This window comes from Cyanistes caeruleus, chromosome 13, assembly GCF_971803275.1.
Source record: "Cyanistes caeruleus chromosome 13, bCyaCae1.hap1.1, whole genome shotgun sequence".
NCBI classification, from domain to species: domain Eukaryota; kingdom Metazoa; phylum Chordata; class Aves; order Passeriformes; family Paridae; genus Cyanistes; species Cyanistes caeruleus.
Window position 1 is genome coordinate 11,944,170 of NC_141713.1, and position 21,836 is coordinate 11,966,005.

Here is a 21,836-nt window from a genome sequence, read left to right on the forward strand (position 1 = left end):
TGGGCACTCCTCATGAAGATGGGTGTAAGACCACGAGCCTCCCTCATTAAAACTTGAGGCAACTTACACAGCAGCTCCTGCAGCCATTGGCAAGCCTTGGCCCTTGTGGCTTGGCACCATTTCTTTGGACATCTCAGAGACTCTGCCAGAAGCCTTTTGGCCACTGTGTGAGCCTGCCCTCCTCCCTGCTGATGCCCCAGGGACGGTCTGGTGCTGGAGGATCACACCCCTGCACTGCACACAAGGGCAAGGGCCTCCTTCCTCCTCTGACCTTCATTTTGTCTGGGGAAAGCCCATATCCCCAGGTACCAGATTTCCTGTTCTAGGACAGGTCTTCTGCATAGCATGAATGTGTGTGTATATTATAGCTATACATACATATGTATGTGTTATGTGCATGTACATATATATACACTTATGTGTGGATATTATATATATATATATATACATCTCTACGTATGTATATTTATGTATCTATATCTATATTTGTCTCCTCTGCAGTACTTGCACACAGATAGGAAGCACAGAGATGATGACTAAACTCTGGGTTTAATGTCTAAAAATACAGATGGAAAAAAATAACTCATTTTACTGGCAAAAATATTCAGGCAAGTACTTTTGCAGGCACAAACCAAGCAGCTGCACAGTGGCCAGGTAAGCAAGTGGCTGGGAGAGGACTGAGTCTTGTAATGGAGGGTGCTGCTGAGCCTGGGCTCATGCGAAGCTGACAGCAACAATTCTGACCTAGACATTGCTACGGAGACGAAGGCGGCTGAGAACAGAGCTGCCCCTTGTTCAGGGAATAAATCCTACCTGTTTTTGCAAGAGGCATGACGTGCATACTCTGCTAAAGTAACAGCATCAAGCACCAAGCACAACCACTGGAAAGTTGGCAACATCTGGTTTTCAGTGCTGAAAACATGCCAGCCTGCTTGGGCATTGTGGGACAATTTTAGGAGATGAAAGAGTGAAGATGAAACGGAGCCACGCCCTGGTGTTTTGTGCCCGGTGGGAGAGAGGCTGGCCGTGGCCACCACGCTCCTGTGCTCTGCAGGCTGGCGGGCAGCCCGCTGCCATCCAGGCACTGGCCAGGCTTGGGACAAGTCCTGCCATCCCCAGCCTGGGAGCAGAGCTTGCAGGAGAGACGGTGCCTCCATGTGCAGCTGGGACGGCCTCTCGCCCCCTGAGCAGCCCCTGGCCCATCAGCTCACCTTCCCAGCCTGCCCCAGCAGGGTGTCTGTGCTGCAGGATCCAGCTTTACCCACTGATCCCAGTTTGCCTGGTAGCAGCAATACAAACAGGTGAAAAATAAAACCAGCATCAACCTCAGCTCGTGCTTGATTCTGGTTCCTTCGGCAGCTTCTCCTTAAGGATGAGATGAGGGCTCCACTTTGCCAGGAGCAGATCCCTTGCTGACCCTCAGGAGCATCAGCACCAGCAGGACCCTCAGCCCTCTGCCAGCTTTGCCCTGGGGACACCTGGGGCTTGACCTCTGCTCACAGGAGCTCCAGTGTTACAGACAGGGCTGTGTTCACAGGCTTCCTTCACTATGTGACCTTCACCTCCCATTTTGTGAGGCCATACCTACAGAATTGAAATTTAGGTTAATCCTTTGGCACCATCAGGTTCAAGACTTCCACCCTTGAAGACTAATGAGCTGCATTAAGATTAAATCCCATCAAGGAGAATACCAATGATTTTGCTCCTCAGTGCTCATTCAGATCCTTCCAAAATTGCTGTGACACTGCTGCAGATCACACTAAGGGGCTCACTGCTGCTGAGCAGCCCAGTGGAGCTGGACTCACACTGAGCAGGAGGGAGGGCCAGGTGGCCTCAGGAGACCTCTTCCAACCTATGTTTTCCTGTGATTCTGACATCAAAAGCCACCCCATGGAAACAACAAACTGAAAACTAGCTCCACCATAGATGCAGCTTCTGCCTGCTGCTGCTGTTTTTGTGTGTAATGTGGTCACAAACAGCTTTTTCTTCTGTACCCGTCATATCAAGAATACAAGTAACAGAGAAAATGCACAAGAAAAGAGCAATTTTCATAAAGTCTTTGTCAAAAATGAAGAACTGTGACCCTCTCATCTCCTTACAGAAGTCCATGGGAACAGTAAGCCCAGCCATAGTCACCACAGACCACATGGGCAGATACACCCAAAATCCATGACTATGTTTGAAACATCAGCTGCTCAGAAGCAGCTTTAAAAAGAAATGAAGACACAAACCTACACAATGTGCAGGCACCACACAGCTGAACCAGCCCCCTCCATCTGCCTCATGAAGATTGTCTTGGGATTTGGGCACAGATTTGTACTTCTCAGCCCTCTCAAACATGCAGTTTAAACGCTCCAGTAATCTCCAGTCTCTCAGGGTTAATGATCAGACCTAACTTTGAAGCCGCTGAACTTGTGAACCAGGATGTGTTGGGAAAGGCTGAGGCATGTAAAGATTAGCCCTTTCTCAGGAGGAGAGTGTTAGCTGGGGCGGCTGGGAGGGTTGGTTTTCGGTGGGATTTTGCTGACAGGGGTGATGCCATGGCCTCCGTGCTTCAGGGAGCCCCAGCAGCTTCTCCCTCCCCCTCGGCTCTCTCCACGCTCACGCAGCGCTGCGGAATCAGCATCGCCATAAACCCACGGTGCTGCATTCTGCTCTGGGGGTGGGAGGGTTTTGATTTGTTCCAGTTCAAATGAGATGAAACCCAGTCATTTATTACAACTTTCCTGCAAAGAATGACTTCTGTGACCCTGCAGCTACTCCCCCACGCCAAGTTAACCATCAGCTCTGTGGAGCGGCCGTGCCCAGCGAGCCTGAGGCTGGCAGGGACAGGCAGGGACAGGCAGGGACAGGCAGGAACAGGCAGGGACAGGCAGGGACAGGCAGGGACAGGCAGGAACAGGCAGGGACAGGCAGGAACAGGCAGGGACGGGCAGGGACAGGCAGGGACAGGCAGGAACAGGCAGGGACGGGCAGGGACGGGCAGGGACGGGCAGGGACAGGCAGGGACAGGCAGGGACGGGCAGGGACGGGCAGGGACGGGCAGGGACGGGCAGGAACAGGCAGGAACGGGCAGGGACAGGCAGGGACAGGCAGGGACGGGCAGGGACAGGCAGGAACGGGCAGGGACGGGCAGGGACGGGCAGGGACGGGCAGGAACAGGCAGGGACAGGCAGGGACAGGCAGGGACAGGCAGGGACAGGCAGGGACAGGCAGGGACGGGCAGGGACAGGCAGGGACAGGCAGGGACGGGCAGGGACAGGCAGGGACAGGCAGGGACATGCAGGGACGGGCAGGGACATGCAGGGACGGGCAGGGACAGGCAGGGACAGGCAGGGACAGGCAGGGACAGGCAGGGACAGGCAGGAACAGGCAGGGACAGGCAGGGACGGGCAGGGACAGGCAGGGACGGGCAGGGACAGGCAGGGACGGGCAGGAACAGGCAGGGACAGGCAGGGACGGGCAGGGACAGGCAGGGACAGGCAGGGACAGGCAGGGACAGGCAGGGACAGGCAGGGACAGGCAGGGACAGCTCTCCCGGTGCCAGAGCCGCTCCTGCTGCCAGCCTGCCGACTGCGGGCTCCCGGCCACAGCCCCTGCCCTGCCTCGGCTTACCGTGCCCGCCACTCCTCCCAGGCACGGCACACACCCCCAGGTGGGTCACCAGCCAGGGGGACATTACTGCTAGGGATACACGGCAGAGCGATTGTGATGCGCCGCGAGACGCCTGGAAACCCATTTCTAAGAGAGGTGCACTCGAACACTGCGCCGCTCTCCTGAAGGCGTTTTCCCCCCATTTCTCCTTACACACTAAAGATTGATGGAGCGATATTTTTAATTGCTAAAACTTTGCAGAGCCGCTCATGGCTCCGCACAGCCCCCATCCAGCCGGGATCGCGCGGCCAACAGCGCCACCGGCTGGCCAGCAGCGGGATGGGCCCGGGGGACACCCGGGGGACACACGGGGGACACCCGGGGGACACACGGGGAACACACGGGGGACACACGGGGGACACACGGGAACACACGGGAACACCCGGGAACACACGGGGACACACGGGGGACACACGGGGGACACACGGGAACACCCGGGGGACACACGGGGGACACACGGGAACACACGGGAACACACGGGGAACACACGGGGGACACACGGGGACACACGGGGAACACACGGGGGACACACGGGGACACACGGGGGACACACGGGGACACACGGGGGACACACGGGGGACACACGGGGGACACACGGGGGACACACGGGGACACCCGGGAACACACGGGAACACACGGGGACACACGGGGGACACACGGGGGACACACGGGGGACACACGGGGGACACACGGGGAACACACGAGGGACACACGGGGACACACGGGGACACACGGGGGACACACGGGAACACACGGGGGACACACGGGGACACACGGGGACACACGGGGGACACACGGGAACACACGGGGGACACACGGGAACACACGGGGACACACGGGGGACACACGGGGGACACACGGGAACACACGGGGGACACCCGGGGGACACACGGGGAACACACGGGGGACACACGGGAACACCCGGGGGACACACGGGGGACACACGGGAACACTCGGGGGACACACGAGGGACACACGGGGGACACACGGGGGACACACGGGAACACACGGGGGACACACGGGGGACACACGGGGGACACACGGGGGACACACGGGAACACACGGGGGACACACGGGAACACCCGGGGGACACACGGGGACACACGGGGGACACACGGGGGACACCCGGGGGACACACGGGGAACACACGGGGACACACGGGGACACACGGGGGACACACGGGGGACACACGGGGGACACCCGGGAACACACGGGGACACACGGGGGACACACGGGAACACACGGGGGACATACGGGGGACACCCGGGGGACACACGGGAACACACGGGGGACACACGGGGGACACACGGGGGACACACGGGGACACACGGGGGACACACGGGGGACACACGGGGGACACACGGGGGACACACGGGGGACACACGGGGACACACGGGAACACACGGGGACACACGGGAACACCCGGGGGACACACGGGGGACACACGGGGGACACACGGGAACACACGGGAACACACGGGGACACACGGGGGACACACGGGGGACACACGGGGGACACACGGGAACACACGGGGACACACGGGGGACACACGGGAACACACGGGGGACACCCGGGGGACACACGGGGGACACACGGGGGACACCCGGGAACACACGGGGACACACGGGGGACACACGGGGAACACACGGGAACACACGGGGACACACGGGAACACACGGGGGACACCCGGGGGACACCCGGGGGACACCCGGGGGACACACGGGGAACACACGGGGGACACACGGGAACACACGGGGACACACGGGGACACCCGGGGGACACACGGGGACACACGGGGGACACACGGGGGACACACGGGAACACACGGGGGACACACGGGAACACACGGGGGACACACGGGGAACACCCGGGAACACACGGGGACACACGGGGACACCCGGGGGACACACGGGGACACACGGGAACACACGGGGAACACACGGGGGACACACGGGGGACACACGGGGGACACACGGGGACACACGGGGGACACCCGGGGGACACCCGGGGGACAGGGGACACTCAGACGTGCCCTGTGTACAGGCTCAGGAACACTATGAGCACACCCAGATGTGTGTGAGTGTACGTGTGCACACGCTGGAGCATGGATAGTTTGTGTACATGTGCACTGTGTGTGCAAGCACGCACGTACAGATTTATTTATGTACATATTTATACACGTATAGCATCTATACGCGTTTATAAAGCCCTGTGTGTTTATACAGCCACGCATGTCTATACATACACACATACATACGTACACACATAAATTCATACAGAGACACGCCCACCGCTATGTGAGCACACACACAGGAAGGTACGTGTGTACCTAGCACACTCGGAGTGTGTGTAGGTGTAAATCGCTCCTGTGGCGGCTGGCGCTGCTACTTCCAGCCCCCCGGGAAAGGTAGGATGGCTCACGGCCCCAGCAGCTGCGCACCCTGCGGCCACCGCGGGGAGCCGGAGACCCGCAGCAACCCCGGGGGAAACGGGAGGGAGGCAGGGAGGCAGGGAGGCAGGGATGGAGGGATGGAGGGAGGCAGGGAGGGAGGGAGGCAGGGAGGGAGGGAGGCAGGGAGGGAGGGATGGAGGGAGGCAGGGATGGAGGGAGGCAGGGATGGAGGGATGGAGGGAGGCAGGGATGAAGGGACGCAGGGATGGAGGGAGGCAGGGAGGCAGGGATGGAGAGAGGCAGGGAGGCAGGGATGGAGGGATGGAGGGAGGCAGGGATGGAGGGACGCAGGGATGGAGGGAGGCAGGGAGGGAGGGAGGCAGGGATGGAGGGATGGAGGGAGGCAGGGATGGAGGGATGGAGGGAGGCAGGGATGGAGGGATGGAGGGAGGCAGGGATGAAGGGACGCAGGGATGGAGAGAGGCAGGGAGGCAGGGATGGAGGGGTGGAGGGAGGCAGGGATGGAGGGATGGAGGGAGGCAGGGATGGAGGGATGGAGGGATGGAGGGAGGCAGGGATGGAGGGGTGGAGGGAGGCAGGGATGGAGGGACGCAGGGAGGCAGGGATGGAGGGATGGAGGGATGGAGGGAGGCAGGGATGGAGGGATGGAGGGAGGCAGGGATGGAGGGACGCAGGGATGGAGAGAGGCAGGGAGGCAGGGATGGAGGGGTGGAGGGAGGCAGGGATGGAGGGACGCAGGGGTGGAGGGAGGCAGGGAGGCAGGGATGGAGGGAGGCAGGGATGGAGGGACGCAGGGAGGCAGGGATGGAGGGAGGCAGGGATGGAGGGAGGCAGGGATGGAGGGACGCAGGGAGGCAGGGATGGAGGGCCAGGCGGTGGCTGAGCCCACGGGAAGCCGTGCTGCTGGGGAGCCCGATCACGGGGTGATGTGTCCCACCCCCGCAGGGCAGCTCTGCCAAGACTGGAGGTGTTTGAAGCCTTGTAATGCCCTCACTCAGCTGCTGCTCCAGCTGCCGTGTAATACCAAAGTGCTGTCCTCATTTAGTTGCCCTCTGGTGTCCCCATAAGTGAGCTGACACAGGTGACAGGTGGGAATGAATATCAAGACTGGCCATTTGCAGTTGCTTTTCCTACAGCCAGCCTCCGACAATAGTAGGGCTCTGCTGTATGTCTTGTCTCTCTTGTCTGGAAAGACTAAAGGCTCCCCTCTGAAGTGTCTCATCTATTTCAGACACAGGAGATCCCTGTCCCCAATATAAAACACTTACAGTCCAGACAACCTTTAGCACTTCAAAACAGTTTTAGATCATCTGCACAATGCTGAGCTTTTATGGAGTAAGGGAAGGAGAATTTTTTCCTGACGTTTTGCCTTTAGCATTGCCAAAGAACTTTTATGCCCTGACATTTTGATTACTGGCACAAGATGAACCATACGATCCCAGCATATGACACGGCACTCTAAGGCAGAGATCTGTGGCCCTGTGTCCCCAGCTGATGGCTCTGCAGACACCCTGCCACTGTGGTGGCAGTGGGACCGATGGGGTAATTCTGCCCTGCTGCATTTCATGGGTGAAGGCAGAGCACGGCTCTAACTCAGGGCTGCAGTTCATTACAGCATCTTGGGACACCCCCACTTTTTGTGCCTGTTACCCGAGCTCTTCCCAGCACCCATGGACTGCCCAGCCACACCCAGAGCATTGCCATCAGGCTCTGGAAGGGGCTGAGCTCCAGCTTGGCTCACAGCCAAACCCACCTGGTAAGCTCTAGTGTAAGAAATTGGGAGTGCTCCTCAGCATTTTGTATGGGCTCCCAGCCACGCCACAGCCCAGCAACAGACAGAAGTGGTCTGTCATGAGGACTGGTGCTGCTAAGCTGTTCCCCACACAGGTTAAAGAGCCTCCAGGACTTGTAGTTACTGTTAAATATATTACTTTCACCGGCAGCTCTGCTCCTGGGAATGCCCAGAGTCTCCCAGTGCCTGCATGCTGCAGCCTCCCATTCAGCACATGGCTGTTCCTGCAGAGACAAGGGCAAGGTCAGGAGGAGCTCTTGGGATGGAAGGAGCTGTCAGGTGGAGCCTGGGTGCTGACAGTGGGTGCCCTGCTCATTTTGCCCTGTCAGGACAGGGTGACCTGAGGGAGAGCTTCCCACCTGGTGGCACAAGCCTGGGCTGGGCTTCTCAGCCAGCCCCAGCCACGCCTCTGTGCGCAGGATGCTGGTGGCAGCCCCCATGTTCTGCTCAGGAAGAGCCCAACAGAGACTCCCCGACACCTTCAGCTTTACTGCAGCCATCTGTGCTCGGAAAGGCCACATCAGCCCTCAGCAAAAGGCAGTGCTATGGCCAGTAACTGTGGCAGCAAGCACCCAGTGCTCACCAGCCATTTTCACAGGCCACAGAGTCTGCAGAGGAGAAAACATCTGAAAGCAGCAAATGAAAGCATGTCTGAGCAATAGCTGTGTGCCTGCAGGAGCACGCAGAGGACCGGACATGCTGGAGACGTCGAGCAGAGCTGTGCTGGTTTCGCTCTGATCAGATGAGGATGAGGTTGTTTTTTGCAATCTGTGGTAACAGCGTTTTGCAAGCATGACAAAAATGTGTGGTAACCCCCGGGCGAACTGGGGCAGCCTGTGCACGCAGGCCATGGATGTGAGGTTTGGCAGAGTCAGGCCAAGGGCTGTAGCTGCCCCACGCCCGTCCCTGCGCTGCCAGGGCACAGGGAGAGCCCTGCCACCCACACCAGCCCTTGGCCACCTCCTGGGGCTGCTGGCCTTCCTCTGGGACCTGCTCCTGGGGTGCAGCAGTGCTGCCATGGGGTGACCTGAACCGTGAGTGCCTCGGGAGCAGGGCTGGGGGCAGAGCCCTGCAGCCAGGCCAGCAAGGAACCCCAGGGGCTGAGTGCTGGGAAGCAAAACACACACTAAAGAGCCAGGGAAAAGCCCTGCTGGCAGTGCCCAAAGCCTTGCAGTGGGTGAACAAAACAGTAGGAAAAATCAATTTGCTTTGACAGAGTGTCTTTACCGACTGTGAACTGGTCTGTATTAATGAGACCGCTACAGTGGAGTAGTGAAGTGTTCATTTGCCCCATTACTTTGCTTTGCTTGGGAGAACCTGACATTGAAGTACCCTTCATCTCCCCTTTTATTAACTTCTAAAATACATGTTGCACTAACTGAGGACACACCAATGGCATGGAGTGGATGTGTGTCCTGCCCTAGCTCCAGCTGCTGGAGGACTCATCCAAAAGAAAGCTGAGAAGCCAGTATTTTGAAGGAGTAAACAGGACAATTCTAGAGGCAAATCACCACGACCCAGAGCCAAGGCATGGCTTGATTAACTTAGCTCTACTCCCTTAAACAGTTTATTTTGCTAATCAAGAAAGATTTACATAAAATAGATCTTGTCACAGTAACTTGCTGTGGTGCTGACACAGGATGCTCACATTTGGTACAGCTCTTACTTGGTATTGCATTTTGACTGGGAACCAGAATGACACAAAAGGTCACATAGCACATAAAAACAGTGGCAAAACCTGGCCAACTCACATCTCTGAAAACCATATCTAAGCCATGAACCAGCATCAGGGAGACACTTTGTCAGACAAGAATTTTTTCTTCTCTCTTTGAAATGTCACATTTTAAATCAATTAACTGGATGAAGCCACCATAATTAACACAGAATCCAGGTCCTGACTCCAGAACAGGTCGGGCAGTAAATGTTATGGGAAGACTAGTCAGACACAGACACTGAACTGAATTTTAAAGGAAATAATATGTTTGGAAGATCCTTTTTACAATTGCACATACTTTTCTAAATCATGGTGAGATGATTAGATGCTTGTCTCTCAAGTGAGAAGCCACAAACCCAGTGAAGTAAAAGGTACCTTGAAACCACCACCAGATCTATCAGCAAGCCCCTTGCCTGAAGGGGATCCATAAGCCCACAGCACAAACACACCAAAAACACCCTTTGGTGAGACAAGTCGAACCCCACTGGCCAAGGCAGCTGGACAGCTGAGCCATGGGCTGCAGCTCCCATGCAGCAATATTTTCTAGTAATTACCTAAAGCAGCTTTGAGACTTTACTCCTCAAAACAGCTTCAGCTATCTCAGAGGAGCAAGGGGCCAAGAAAGGCCAATCACTGCCAAAGCAAGATTAGGACACCTCTGGGCATCCTTTCCTTCTCTTTGTGACAAGTAAGGATGACCAAAGCTGGGCAAGAAACTGGTGCTATTCCCCAGCAGACCTCAGAAATAGCTGCTCTTGAACTTCTTTTTTGTTTGGTAGTTATCTCCATGTTATCCCCTTGAGAAGTTTCTTGGATACTTCAGAGGCTTCAGATAAGATTATGGGCAATTATGAAGGGAAGAAAGAGTTCATCTCTTGGTATCTTTTTGGACAAACAATCCAAGGCAAATGAGGTTTAGCAACATCTCTGGGATCACAGGGTTTAAGATCCCCATAACACATCCTGATGCTGTAAACTCAAAACAGTTTCCTGACGTGGCAATGTCTTATCTGCTCTGACCTCTCACTCCTGCTGGCCAAGCCTGCCAGCCAACCTTTTCATGGCAACCTACCCACAATTTGCTGTAGGGATAATACGATTTCTTCACCTTCCACCCTTTTTTTGAGACGTGAGCAGCTATCAGCTGGGAGTGCCAGGTGTCCCTGGAGCTCTGTGTGTCCCCAGCACAAGCAACACAAGCCCTGCCTGACCCTCTGTGACCCTCATGCTTTGCAGAACCCCAGTGCAGGTGCTCAGCAGCAGACCAGCGAAGGAGTCAATTTCTCCAAGAGGAAACATCTCCTGCAGAGGAGCTGCTATTCCCAGCATCCCCTTTTATTTGCTTTACTGACACTACAGCCCACACCACACACCTGGTAACACCAAGGCAAAAAAACTAAAAGAAGGTAAAATTTCTGTGCCCACACAACAAGACCTTTATATAGCCAAGAGGATGAGGTTTTTCACTCCCTTCCTATTTTCCACCTAAGGAGTAAACAGGAAAACCAACCTGGCCTAGTAGCTAACTTGGGAGCACAGTGTTTTTCTGTGTGCCTCCCCATGATGCTCCCCACCCTCTCCTACTGTGCCATGGTCAGCAGGATGGCACTGGGTCCAACACCCTGCGTCCCCTGAGTTTCCCTTGGAGGGAGCCAACCACCTGCCTCACTCCTGAGTGGGAATGGGGGCATGTGGGGCTGCTCTGTGTCTGTGCTGCTTCGGGCAAAGCAAAGGCAGGAGTGGGGCACTGTGCCACAGCCGCCTGCAGGGTGGGCGTTGTCACCTGCCTGTGCCACCAGGAATGTTCTCCTGTGCCCTTCCCTTAGGGCAGTGTCCCCCAGCAGGCTGGGACCTCACTCAGCCACAGCATGGAGGGCTGGGGTAGCTCTGGAGGTCAGCCTGGGAGCTGGAGGACACGGACATAGGTCAATGTACACAGGAACAGACAACGAAATGACAAGAGAAAAAAAGATCACCAGCAGTGCCAACAACAAATGAATCCCTAACTGTGGCAGGTCCTCAGGCCCTAAGAGGTGCAGCAGGTCTCTGACCCACTCAGCAGGACAGCCCATGTGAAAGCAGTGAGCCCAGCAGAACGAACTCTGGTAGCAATATGATGGCTTAAGTCATGGTCACAAAGCTGGGACAACCAGGAGGGGGAAGTTTCTTCAAATACCAAGAAGGAAAGTTGCATAACCACTGCCCAGATCCCTCAAGCTGGGCCTGATGTCCCCCTCCAAAATTAGGATGACTTCCCCTTGCAGCAGTTTCCAGCTGAATGTGTGGCACAGAGCAAACTGGGGGTTGTGGACCCCATGCTCGGGGTACACTGGGATGGAGGCTGTAGAAGGAGGGTGTCCACTCTGCCACAGCTCAGCAGCCTCCAGGAAGTTGCACATGCTTGAGGAAGTGGAAAAGCAACTCAAAAACCATTGTCTGCAGCTTTGAAGCTCCTTCACTGAGCACACATGCTGGTGACCAGAGGGCCAAAGCTGGGGAATGCCTCCTGTGGGTGCTCTGCTGCCTGGTGTGAGGCTGGGCAAGGAAGGCACTGTGCTTTACCTCTCCCAGGCCTCTCCTCTCGGGCCACCTGGGATAGCAGCAGCAAAGCTTCAAGAGGCTTTGTCAACAAAGCTACAGTGAGAGTTCAGGTCTGGCTATTTTCGGTCCCCTTTCAAAAGGGACAGCAAAAAGCAAGGCAAACAGAACTGAGGCACGGGCACGAGAGCTCACTGCGTACAAACAGGTGTTTGCCCAGTGCCCAGACGTCTGTGAGAGCAATGCTGCTACCCTGAAGCAGCTGGACACGGGCTTGATTATGGAATTAAAAGGCCACCTTGGTCAGCATTGCTCATTCCCAGGCACCGTTCATGTGCATGAATCACTGTCCTTCCCTTTGACTCATTAATCACTCCAAAATCAATAAAGGCCACATAAGTTTTTCATGTATCAGCCATTAGTGTGACCTTGTGTCTATCTCTGCAGAGGGTATGAAATAAAAGCAGTTGAGATCAAAGCAATCGGCACTGAATTTACGCAGCCCTAGAGCCGCTGGAGCCCGCTGATTTACAGCCGCTGAGCTCATACCGCGGCTGGTTCGGTTCCCGAGAGCCCTGAGCGCTTACAAAGCCCTTGTTGTCCTCAACGGACACGGCAGGCAGGAGGGGACTGCTCTGAAAGGATATTCTTCAGGATTTGTTTATTTCCTTAAGGATGAGACTGATTTCTTGTCCAGGAGCTAGTGTCTACAACACCCTCAGGGACGAGCAGATGCATCTCCTTCCCCAGGCGCTCACTCCAGTGGGATCACAGCTGGAGCTGCTGTGTCCCCTTTCCATGGCACCTGCCCTGCTGCCAGCCTTCACCTGAGCCTTCAGCACTGTCCTGCTGCAGAACAAACGCTTCACACAGCAAAACTTGCTGGAGAACCACCATCACTGGGAAGGGGGACCAGAAGAACCAAAGTCATTCACCAGGGATGGGGCATGTTAAACTCAGCCTTCCACAACCCTTGGGCCACAGGCTGAAACCTCCTGCAGTTGATAAGGCAGCCACAGGAGCCAGAACACCTACATGTTTTCTGAATGCTTTTATTTCTTTTGGGACACCAAGAGCCAGGCAGTGCTGCTGGACAATTACCATCACTATTGATCACTTCTGCATCCAGCTTTCTGGGTCAGGCCTGCTCTAATTTTCACAGAGGCAGGCAAAAGGCCAGTGAACCAGGAAACCACAGTGCTCAGAAATGCCTCTGGGGCACAGTGACAGGTCAACCAGGTCTGGAAAATCCAAACGCCTTCCAAATGCCGTGTGCCACAGGCAGATATGCTGCTGACCCACATGGCCCACTGATGAGTCCACACCAAACCCCTCATCAGCCTGTCACAGCCTTCCTAATTAGCTCTGGCTAATGCTGCAACAGAAGCCACAGAAATATTTGCCCAAAGAAAGACAGCAGTTTACTTTTCAGAAAAAAAAAATGGGTTTTTGAGCTAAGTGTGGACATGGGAGGGCAGGTTAGGACACTGCAATGTGGAGCCCCTGCAATAGCAGGAGAAACACAACTTGGACTTAAACAGTTTCATGACTTCCCAAAACCTGAAATCAGAAATAACCGTGCCTACTGGAGACAGCCCTTAATCACAGATAGTTTGGGTTTTAATTTAAAATCACCTCCTCTTCACATTTGCTCAGCTTTGCCTGCAAGGACCATATCCATTCCCAGCTATCCAAAGCCTGTCTCATGAATGCTGTGGTCCTGGCAAAGGCACAGGGGCCAGCTGGGCTTTGCAGGCTGGTTTCATCCACCATTCAGCCATGCTCCATACAACACTGAGATCTACCTGCCTGGCACAAACCACCCTTCACCACATCAAAGGCACCCAGCAGGCACCCTCCCTTCGTGCCCTCCCTCTCAGGTGAGGTATCCTCCCTCCCTCCCCACCTGACAGCGGTGGGTGTTTTTACTGGAAACACAGCGGCACTCGGCCTGTCACACCGGAATAGCTGTGGCCAGGCTGTGGCCAGGCTGTGGCTGGGTGCTGCTCTCATCATTCAGTCTGTGCTGGCTGCTTCTCCCCAGTGACATCCACCCCTTCTTGTTTTTCCAAGCAGTTCCTGCTTTCCAGGGCAGCTATGGTGCTGTTCCTCACTCTGTGTCAGGCTGACACATCATGTGTCACACGCAGACACAGCCCTTTTGGCTTTGCCTGCAGCATCTCCTGTTCCACAGTTTGGTGAAGACAGACAGAGAGTGCTGATCCCAGGCTGCCATTCCCAGAGCAATCCCACTCTACACACAACTCAGGTTTGCTGCACATATGCAGCCTGTGGCAGATTTGGTACTCAATTGCACACACCTCTCCGGCTCAGCAAGCAAACAGCCCTGCCCCACTGCTTTGTCCTGCTCTCCCTGCAGCAGGAGCTCCCTCAAAGCCTTCAGCAGCCTGAAAGCAAATGTCCCAACAGCCCCTGAGGCACCATGATGTGGTTCTGGGGGTTTTTGGTCCTTGATAGGCACCAGCTCACAGAAGTAAACATACACAAGCTGCACTAGCAAAAATTCCCCCAAGATTATATAGGGGATTTTATTCAAGGGTTATTCTGGTTTAATCTTGCAGCTGGGCTTGCTATAAACCTTTGGACTAGAGCACATATGAGTAACTCCACCTGCCTGGCTGACTACATTAGGATATTGTTATAAAAAATGTCACTTTGACATTTATAATAAAACTTGCAAGTTGAATGCTGAAGGATGGCACAGAGCCAGTGCTGGGCAGCCATGGGGAGGACAGGCTTCCTCTGCCTGTGCCAGAGCAGGTCACCCTGGGACAGGCAGCCCCTGCCCACCTGTGCTGGCACACAGGTGTGGTGGCACTGGAGGGGAGGATGCCCATGTGGCTGAACACACGAGCAGCTATTGCTCTGCCCACACTGACATGCTCCATTATGGCCACAACAGGCACAAGCACAGCCCGTGGTGCTGCAGCCAAATTCCTGCCCTGTCCCAGCCACAAGCACAGCACCTACAGCAACACTAACCAAATGAGGATGGGGGCCTGTGTTTTCCTCCCTTACGCTGCTTTTTGCTCTTTTCCTCTGCCTTTTGAAATTGCAGATGAGAAGAGTAAATATTGGAAAGTTATCCTTTGTATCTCATGATCAGATCACAAGCTAGCATGTGACTCGGGAGGGAAAAACAAGTCTTTCCAGCAGATGTCAAGGCAGTGAGCCGGCTCTGCTGACTGCTGTACCTTGCTGTCTGCAGCCAAAGTCAATTCCTGGTGCATCCTTGAGGTACAGAACCTCATGATTCATCAGCATTTTATTCTAATTAAAGAAAACCCAAATGACTTTCATTTTGGGCTTGCCTATTTAGCAACTCTGAATGTAATGTGTATGTAAGGATAAATAGCAGCTTTCAGCCACTGTTTTGTAAACAGGCTTCAGCCCAGGAAGAGCAAGAGCAGTTTGGAGCCACCCTGTAAGTCATGTGCTGAGGGACTAAGCAAAAACCTCCCACTGAGCAAAGGGACTGGTCAAACAGGAGCCCAGCTCTGGCAGCCTGCAGAATGGCCTGTGATGTGCTCTGAAGGCCGGGGTGGGCATGAGGAAGCAGCTGCTCTGGGGGAGCAGGGAAGCATCTCTCCACAAGGGATGGGCTCTGGTGGTACCTAAGCTCGCTGCTCTCCCTCTGACAGCACATGGGGTTTGCCCACTGCCAGAGGCTGGAGCTGGGTGCTGCCAGAGCCCCAGCACACATGGGACTGGGAGGAGCTGGGGGCCCTTCCTCACACGAGCATCAGGGTTAAAAGTGCCGATAGCACATCTTGCGGCAGCGGCCCCACCACGGGCCCGTCACATGATGGGTCAGCAGTTCGTGGGAAGTCAAAGGCTGAAAGCTTAAAAAAAAAAAAAACAAGTTACTTTTGCCAACTCCTTCCCCACAGGAAATAAAAATTGGAGCTGAGTTTTAGCAATTTGGGTTTGACCAGACTTATCTCGCCTGGGGTGAGTTTGTCTCGCCAAGCTCCTGACCAAGCATCCAGCCACAAAACCCAGCAGGGAAAGGACTAGGAGAAGGGCAGGATGGATAGAGACATGCAGGTGGCTGTAGCTCCTGGAGCCCCACATCAGGACAACTGTGCACAGAGAAGAAAGCCTCTCACAGACCTCCCCATCCCCATGAGGCTGACACAAAGAGCCAGCACACCAGATATTCCCACGGTCGCTGTCCTTGTGCCCCGGCTCAGCCAGAAAAGCTGCTCCCAGGGTATGGGACCGGGCAGCGGAACAAGGAAAGGCTTTTGCCCTTCCTTTGCCCAGGTTCCATGGACAATCAGAAGCTATTTTAAATCTGGCTCTTTCTTTTCCCCTGCAGAGGCGCTTGAATGGCCTTCCCCTCGCACACGGAAGCGCAGGGAGCACGGACGTCGTCTCTCATTGTGATGGGAAAGGTTATCGGGTACGAAACAAAAGTGAAATCATCCGCTGGCATTCCTGGGACCAAAATAGCTGCCTGCTTCCAGCACTGACGTTATCTGAGAGGAAGGAAGGCTCCGGATACAGGCTGTCCCGTTCCAGGGCTCACGTACCGACCCTGCAGCGAGCCAGCTCCAGGGCTGGCTGTGAGCAGAAGTGAAATGAGGCATTCTTGCCACGGCAGGTTAAAGAGAACTCAGTGCATGAGGTCCCAAAGTTGCCATCACTGCCAAGCAGCCCCAGAGCCTCACACAAGAAACACTCAGCGACAGCCCAGCAGAGCTCACTGCCTCACGTTAATGTTCAGGGCTAGAGCCCTCCTGGGGACAGCATGGCATGGGGACAGCTGTGGCAGATGGAAACCCCTAACAGGGGACTCTGTGAGCTGCTGGCCCTGCTGCTGGCAGCCTGGGGGCTGTGGTGCCCTGCCTGCAGAACTGGGTCTGAACAGGGACATGGTCAGCAAAGACAAGGCTTGGCTGTCAGCTCACTAAAAGCATCTTTACTGTTCCACTTATCTGGGATTTTCTGGTTTTTTTTCCTCTAGCACAGATAGATTAAATCCAAGAACCAGCATAGCCACGAAGCCAAGCGTATCTGTCAGGCCTCTTTCTACAGAGGCACTTAGGTGTTTCTCAACTTGTCACAAAACAAGTGGCTTTCTGAAAGCAGAGGTTGCTGTCAGTTCACAGGCCTCTGTCATGGGGCTACCCAGGGTCACCCTGAGCCAGCAGCATGTCCCTGTCTGGCTGCAGTGCTGCCCCTGTCCCCTCCTTACCTCCTGCCTTTTTGCAGCCACTCCCATCAGGACATCTGCAAGAAATGCCAGGAAAGCACCCAGGTCTGGGGGAACCCTGATGCCACTGCTTCCAGGAATCTCCTGTCCCTCATGCTTCAGGAAACAGCCAGCTGGCAAGTCCTTGCTTCAATTTCTTTTCTCAAGGCAGGACTGTGCAGGCATGGCCCCAGGCTGGCCCATCTCTAGCAGCACTCTGTGGAGGGAAGCTGGAAGGGAGGATTGCAGGGAGACACCAACACCAGATGCTGCTCTCAGTCCTGGTCACCATGTGAAACTAAGCCAAAAGCCTGGGGAATGGCTGCAGGGGCAGGCCAGGAGGGCTGTAGGTGCTTTGCAGATGGAAAAGGCAGGAGCGCCCTAGAGATCCTGCAGAGCCCAGTGGAGATGGGAGTGGCTGACAGGTGGCACGCTGTGGATGTATGACATCTGCCAGGATGTGGGGACAGCAGGATTTGGGGAGCACAGATGTGCTGAGCAACCTTCTGTGAAGCCCTTGGGACTTCCAGCCTGGAAGAGGAGCTCATGTACTGGGCAACTTGGCTAAGAGGTAAACCTCCTCCAAAGCTTTTTTACTTCCCTGAAAACACAGTAGAACATTTACCAAAATTGTCCAAGGTGTTTTCCCAATAAGCTGAGCACTCCACTGCCTGCCAAACCCAGATTCCTCTCAGAGATTTAAGACTCTTCCTCATTTGAATTGCAGTAATGAACTAATACTTTGAGTGCCTCCAGCTGCCAGCAGCTGCCTTAGACTTAATTGCACCCAAGAGCCTTTCCCAGGAGCTGCAGAACTATCCAGCCCAGCCCAGGCAGCAGGAGCAGCCCACAGAAACTGCAGATGCTGGCTCATGCAGACCCAAGCAGGTCAGGAAACACAAGCCAGTGCTGTCCACATGGACTCTGGCTGGGATGGCAGAGCCACCAGCACAGGCTCCAGTGCAGCTTTCCTGGCTTTGTTGACGGGTAAAGCTTTATCACTGTTAAAACAGCATTTGTTGCTGTGACTTTCCCCCCCTTCTTAAATGTCAACTTGAAAAGAAAAATTCGGGAAAGGTCACTTACCAGAGAGACTGGCACTGCTCCAGTCACTTGGATAAACACGTGTAGGGTCAGCTGCTGCAAGAGGGGTTTTAAACCACTTATTTACTTGGTTGAACAAGTGTTGTGTTTCTGCAGAAGAGCGAGACTTTATGTACCTTTCAGGAGGCAATCAATCTCCTCACCACCCGTCTGTTGCTGCTGGAATTGTTAACCATTTGGGACACCCAGGTAGAGAAGATGCTTAGCTCAGGATGCCAAATTTCCTATTTAAGGGAGCACAAACACCCAGAAAAGCCCCAGGCTTACCCTGAAGGAACTGGGACACTGCTAGCCTGACACTATGGAGCACTACTCAGCAGCAACCTCACTGGACCCCTTCCTGAGGTGAAACCTGCTTGGGCTGCTCTGCACCCCTGCATGGCATGGGGCTGGTCACCCTTGGTTCTTCAGGCCAGCTGAGCCATTAATTCTGGGCTGGAAGCAAAGTGCTGGAGACCCCCTTAATGAGGAGCAGCATTGTCCGTACATGGATGCATCTGGAGCAGATGTGGAGCAAGGGCCACTGGGTCCCATCCTTATTGCAGCATGAGACCTAGTGCTCCCTTCCCTCCTGCTTTGCCAGGTGGTAAAAAAGGGTGACAGCAGCAGCCCTGAAAACTACAGCTCCATGAGAAAAATCCCCAGCTACCCAAAGGCACAGGTGAGCAGGGGCTGCTTTCACAAGGCAGTCAGCAGGTGTGCTGATAAGAAGCAGTCCCTACAGGCACAGCCCCGTAATGCCCTTTATCTGCTGCCTCTGCACTTCATCTCAGCAGGTACTTTTGCCTCTCACCTGGTGAGTTTCTACCCCACTGCTGAATGTGCTGACTGCAGCCAAGTCAAGGATTTGACTAAAATAACAAACCACTTGTCTTCCTGTCCCAGCCTTCCCTATGACTTCTCAACAAGGGAAATTTCACAATTCTGTTGAACAAAGTCTGTTGATTTTTGCCCTTGTTTAAAAGCAGTATGTTATTTATGACTTGCCCAGAGCGCTCCATAGCTCAGTGGTCCCCAAACCAGCACACGGACCAGAGCACTTCCCATGACTCCACCAGCCAGACAAATCTGCCGCAAATTTGGCTTCCAAACCATCCCTAGCTGAATGCACTTGGCTGATCAAGGTCCTGCCTGAGAGGGGCACCATCTCCACCCCCTCAGCATCCTCTCCCTGCCCAGCATCCTTCCTGCACCCAACACTTCTGCAAGGGCCTGGACGAGACCATCACCTTCACGAGCTGGAAAAGCTGGAGTCACTCCAGAGGACTGGCACAAACCCTGCAGCAGGCAGGGAATGGCTTTGCAAGTGCCTGCTTCATGGTCAACCCCTGTGGGCAGGCTTGCTGAGCAGCTTCCCGGCAGCAGCCCCAGCTTCAGCAGGGAGGAGAGTGTGCTCCTGCCAGACCATCAGCAGCCCCAGCTCATTCTCCAGAGAGATCAAGCCACACTGCATGCCGGGCCAGACCAAGGGATTTGGCATAAGAACCCCTCCCACAGCAAAACAGGCACTCACTGTGATCAAGTTTAGCTCAGTGGACCGTGCTTACTCCCAAACAAAGCTGAGCACGCAGCCTTACTCGGGACAGCTCCAAGGCTGCGGGCACCTGAAGGCTTATGTTGACCTTGTAAGGAAACCAGTGCCAGCCAGGGACCCCATGTCAGCCCCCTCCCAAACACCCAGCACTGCTGGGATGGAACAGCTCATTACTGTGTGCAGTGCACAGCTCGGTGGCCTCCAGCAGCCGCGCCAAGGGGACATGGCCGCAGCCGTGCAAGGTCAAAGGCATGAGGGCTCTGCTCGGTGGGAAACCACCACCATGAGGCTTTCGGAAGTTCAGCTAGACAGAAGAACTGTCAGCAGGGGGAAAAGGGCAGCTGCTGGTCCTGCCAGTAAAAGCAAAAAAAAAGGAGAAATCAGCCCACCACGGCTTCCGATCGGATGTGACAGCGCTGTCTGAGGTCCTCAGCAAACCAAGTCTGTGTTGCAAGTGCAGCAGGAGACCCAGGAGCTCCCAAGCGAGGGGAAGTGGAGAGCTCCAGGGGTGTGGGGAGGGGAGCCACCTAAAGCACTCCTGAATCTGCACTAACCCACAGGCAGCACTCTGCCTGCTCACACACACATCTTGGGAGGCAGCCCACGTCCTGGTTACACGTGTGCCACAGTTCATGCTCAGCCTGTCCTGGCAGCCTTCCCTGGCACCCCAACAAGGGGTGGGTTTTTCCAAGAAAACCAGAGACAGATTGTTCCGTATAGCTGGGGAAACTAGGAGCCTCTAGCATCCCTGTGCTGGCCAGGGAAGATGGCTGCAGGCAGCCTGTTCCCAAACTGAGCAAAGCGTTCCCACCAGGCCCCCCACACCCTTGGAATAATTCCGTTTTTGTGGAATCCAGTCACTTTTAAAAAAAACCAAAAACAACACAGAAAACCCTTCCCCAGGCCTGCAGCAATATTTTGTCTGTAAATAATCTAGAGAGCAAGGTCACATTCCCAAGTGAGCACAGGGGAGGGTGGGCAGGGGACAGAGGGGGATGCGGAACAGGGAATGCACAACACCCAGCCCCGGGCACAGCCAGGCTGGGGACCCGGGGAGAGCAGGAAAAGGGGGCTGGGGGAGGAGGCAGAGCAGAAAAGGCTGCTAGGGGTAAGAGGCGAGGTGATTTCACCAGCTGTCCCTGAAGCAGGGATAAACACCACCTCCATCCTCCCACACTTCAGCCCTGTCAGGATGGCGTGTGGCACAGAGCTGTGCAGGCCTCTGCCCGCCCTGCTGCTGCTTCCTGGGGACGCTGGCACCGCCTCACGTGGGCATGAGGTGCCTGCTGAGCGGGGAGCATCCTGCACCGCTGGTGCATGGCTGCGATGATGGATCCACGAGCAGTCCCAGGGAAGCTGTGACCGTCCTGCCCAGTGCTCCCTGCAGGGATGGCACAGCTGTGCCAGCCCCGACACCCCTGCAATTGGCTGAGTTTGTGCCCAAGGCACTGAAGGCTTTCCTGCATTGCTGCTGGCCTGGCCACAGCACCCAGCCTCAGCCTGCAAAGGGTGGTTCCCTGGGAGAGTGGGGATGGGGCTCTTGCCCGGCTCTGCCAGCCCCGGCAGCTCAAAGCCCTGTGCCAGGAAGGGGAGCAGGGGCACTCTGGGAAACCACCCACAGCCTGGATCGAGCATGGAGCAGATGGCAGAACAAACAGCGCCGGGATTTCTGTTTCACATAATCTTTTGCCCTGCTCACACCCACGCTTAACCTTTTCCTCCCATGGAGCAGGACTTCACTTGGAAAAAACGAGCAGGAAACCTGGAAGGGTTTCAGAGTGGCAGGTGTTCTGCTCTGAGCATCACCAAGGACAATACACAAGACGCCAGATGATTTTTCTTTTCTTTAAAAACAGAGGCAAGATTTGT

General features: G+C 55.3%; 1 long non-coding RNA gene across 3 annotated transcripts; it reads right to left on the reverse strand.

The window, feature by feature from the left end:
* Positions 1–8,518: 8,518 nt before the first annotated feature.
* On the reverse strand, positions 8,519–19,486 carry LOC111934139 (uncharacterized). Of its 3 annotated transcripts, XR_015276026.1 has the most exons (5): positions 19,227–19,471; positions 18,550–18,657; positions 18,416–18,469; positions 17,333–17,559; positions 8,519–15,974 (listed from the first exon to the last, which is right to left on the reverse strand). It is a non-coding gene; the product is annotated as an uncharacterized LOC111934139 (long non-coding RNA). The 3 variants fall into 3 exon arrangements; XR_015276024.1 differs by lacking the exon at positions 17,333–17,559 and having other exon boundaries at positions 11,490–15,974; positions 19,227–19,486; XR_015276025.1 differs by lacking the exon at positions 19,227–19,471 and having other exon boundaries at positions 14,622–15,974; positions 18,550–18,997.
* Between the last annotated feature and the right edge of the window lie 2,350 nt (positions 19,487–21,836).